The sequence below is a fragment of the Austrofundulus limnaeus genome, unplaced genomic scaffold (assembly GCF_001266775.1).
Source record: "Austrofundulus limnaeus strain Quisiro unplaced genomic scaffold, Austrofundulus_limnaeus-1.0 Scaffold27, whole genome shotgun sequence".
In the NCBI taxonomy this organism is placed as follows: Eukaryota; Metazoa; Chordata; class Actinopteri; order Cyprinodontiformes; family Rivulidae; genus Austrofundulus; species Austrofundulus limnaeus.
The window spans coordinates 2,058,018-2,061,728 of record NW_013952429.1 but is presented as its reverse complement, the minus strand read 5'-3'; positions in this window follow the sequence as shown (position 1 = coordinate 2,061,728).

The following is a 3,711-nucleotide window of genomic DNA, read 5'->3' as shown; positions in this document are numbered from 1 at the left end:
TAAATATATATCCTAAATTTTAAATCTCAGAGTTAATTCTTTAGAAGATATGCTAATTAACTCCGCCCCTTCCATGTTTCAGCCCTAGTCCACATCTCCAGGAACATGCACAGTCATCTCATACATAGAATTCCCATGGACAAGCTGCCATCTTGGGTGGGTCCCTCTTGTTTCCCCAGTGCATTTATTTATAATGAGGAAGTTGTTTGCCCAACTAAAATAGTCACAACTCCAACAATTTCTACTTGATTTTCATAGTTTTCTTTGTTACAAATAGCAGAGATACAGAGCTCGGTCATACATTAAAAAATTTCATGCTCAAATAAGTTGTTTTATCCAAGCCATATCTTTAATACAATTATAAACGAATTAGATTAGAAATCTTCTGTATTGTCCCTCAGTGGAGAAATCCAGGTGCAGGATTAGCAAAGTGACAGACATTTTTACACAGTAAAAAAAGGGGTAATATTATACATGGGTGATGCCATCCATCCATTCCTTATTTATTATACCTGCTTCTTTTCAGGGTCACTGGTGCCCATAACCAGCAGTCACATTAGGAAGGGCAGGGTACACCCTGGACAGGTCACAAGTCCTTCACGAGGCACAAGTTATTGATGATTAGATTTTTTTCAAGCTTAAAAACGTTTTAGTATTATAAATTAATAAATACTTTGCAATTGGTCTGTGACACAGCAAAAGTCTCCTGTCAGAAGAAACATCAGACTAATGCTGAGTGTATTTGCAAAAAAGCCAAACATCTCCACCTTGGTGTCAGCTGAAGTATTTATTGCAAACACTTCCTTTGCAACTGGTGCACAGGTTGAAAGAGATGTTTCTGTTAATACTGTATCATGGTAAAAGAACCTACAAGCCAGAGACAGCAACAAGTTGTCCTGATTGGTCAATCTAACCAGTAAAAGAATTGGACATAAAAAGTAACCCACAGATCTGTCTAGAGCAGTGGTTCCCAAAGTTGGGGTCGGGACCCAAAGTGGGTCCTGAAACATAAAGGTGGGGTCCTGAAAAGATTTTCTAAATTAATTACATCTTTACCTTAGTTGTCTAAAATTTATACATGTAGAATAATAAATATTGTTACTATACCCATGTTTAGTTGACCTGATACAAATGTTTATCATCCAAAAATAGTTGTGGGCACAGGTCTCTGCTGCTGTTATTTTGTGGGTCAAAAGCTGAAAGGTTTGGGAACCACTGCACTTCAGAAATCAATTTAAAGTGTAATAAAATAATTGGTGATGTAATATTTTCCCTATAATTATTACAAAAACACAAAATAAATATAAAAAAGTATTTATATTTGTGTAGCCTTTGTTTTTAGGGTCATTAACAAAGTTTGTGTACTCAGACCAGTAATATTTGGGGTCACAAGTTTTTGCCATGAATGTGTTGTGGGTCAGAAGATAAAAAGTTTGGGAACCACTGGTCTAGAGCAGTGGTTCCCAAAGTTGGGATTGGGACCCACAGTGGGGTCCTGAAGCAGCGAGGTGGAGTCTTGAAAATATTTTCTGAAATAATTACACAAAAAAATGACAACAAACAACATTTTTTTGCCTTTGTTGTTACAAAAGAATACGATTAGTGTACTTAAATGGACAAAAATTGTGTAATAAATAATGATACATGCTCTTGTTTATTTGACGGGAAAACAATGTTTATCAACCGACAGCATCTTGGGGCTCAGGTCTCTGCTGCTGGTATTTTGTGGGTCAAAGGTTGAAAAGTTTGGGAACCACTGGTCTAGAGGAGTTCTAGAAAATACAATTCACATCAGAAGAAACTAAAACATCTTGAAATGACATCATGTTTGTGGATTTTCTTTTTTATCTTTATTTTTCCATTTTTTCAGGTGAAAGTCGAAGCTGTTCTCAGTGTGGGTTGGTTGGAMTGTAGTTGTCCCTCRTYTCTGATCCTGTGTGTTTATGGGCAGGAACTCAATACACAGTYGTGGAGAGGAGGGTGTCTGGTTCGGGAACCACAGAGTTCAGTATAGCTGTGTATTTCCCCAAGCAGGCAGAGAACATTCACTTGCGGCTGTTTTGAGATCACAGACRGTGGTGGGGTGGGAAAGCCAACAGCTCAGAAGAAAAGTCCCTAAGACAGAGCTGAAACTCTGTAGACAAGCTGTGTTGGGCCCTCTATTATTAACAAGTGTGATGTCAAATTTCAACCAGCAGGTGGCACACTTACTAGTTTTTATCATGACAGAAAAATAATAATAATTAAATTATAATATTAATAACATACTATACTCAAAGGTTTCAAAACGTTTTTGGTATCTAATGTTTACAAAATACAATATTAGATTTTTTAAACTGTCTAATAGTCCTAATTTTTCACTCTAATGATCAAAAGTTTTGAAAGAGCAGAAAAATAGGTGCATAAACTGCTCTGTTTATCAAACAAAGTGTGCATCTTTGTATAAAACAAAGATCCTGTGTGATCCATTAATGCTCAGATTATGTTTGGGTTTTCTTTGCAGCAACTACTGCACSAAAAATCAGGCCAATCTGTGTATAACTGACATACATACACTGACATATAGCCGCTCTTCTTAAAGGAGGGTCTAATAGTTGTTTAGTTTAGGTATTTTTCTGCTTTGCAGGGATTCAGTGTACCAATTACAGCGGTATTCCTCTCGCTATTAATTACTTTCAAACTAAAAGAACAAATAAAAAATGTAACGTGACGTGAGGCGATTGTAACTTGCAATGCAACGTATTACAAAAATTGTAGTGGAGCTGATAGTACAGATACTTAAGTTAAACGTAGAGGAGTAAAAGTTGAAAGTACCCATAATTAAATCTACTTAAGTAAAGTACAGATACATGAAAAATGCACTCATGTACTTGCCACATCCCACCAATGCTTTTAGTCAACCGAACCAAACTATTAAAAATTTCACAGATGACAAAAGTACACAAATTGGCTCACCTTTTACCCCCAAATAAGCTTTTATAACAAATTTAGGCTGGAATCAACATAAAACTCTCCTTAAACAAGTAATCCAAAACTCAACGTGCAGAGGAGGGTGCACAGTGTGGGTGGTTTTACATCATTCTGACCCATTTTATACCCGTGGCTGATGAACCATGAACATTTAGATCTTTAGAGAAAATACTGCAGCTGGTTTATACAAAACATAGAAGCTGCTGGTGACTGACTTCCATCTGACTGCTGGTTTTACAGGATGGGAGGAGTAGAAAAACACAACTTACTGTTGGACTTCCAAAAGTCGATAAAAAAAACCCTGCTGTTTGGAATTCAACTGCAGAAGCTTTATTATGACTATTACTGTTAAACCACTTCAAACTGGCTCTAATGACATAGTTATATCAATGGTTTTTATACTTTTACAAGATCCATCATAAAACATTTCCATAAAATTTTTTATTTACATATGGTTAAAAATATGTAAGTAATAACATGTTTTTAAATTATTATTTCTGGATTGTAAATTATAACAACCCCTATAGGCAGAAATTTTGGTGCATTTCTTTTTTCATGTCTGTTATTAAATAATATTAATATGAAGAATATTAATCAGGCAGGGCAACAGAGAATAAAAAGCTGCTCACATATTCATCTCAAAGATGATTTTTTTTTTTTTTTTTTTTKTAGGTGGTATGAACGATTTAAGATGCTGGGAAGATTTTTACAGTCATGCAATGAGAGAGGTGGACTGATGGC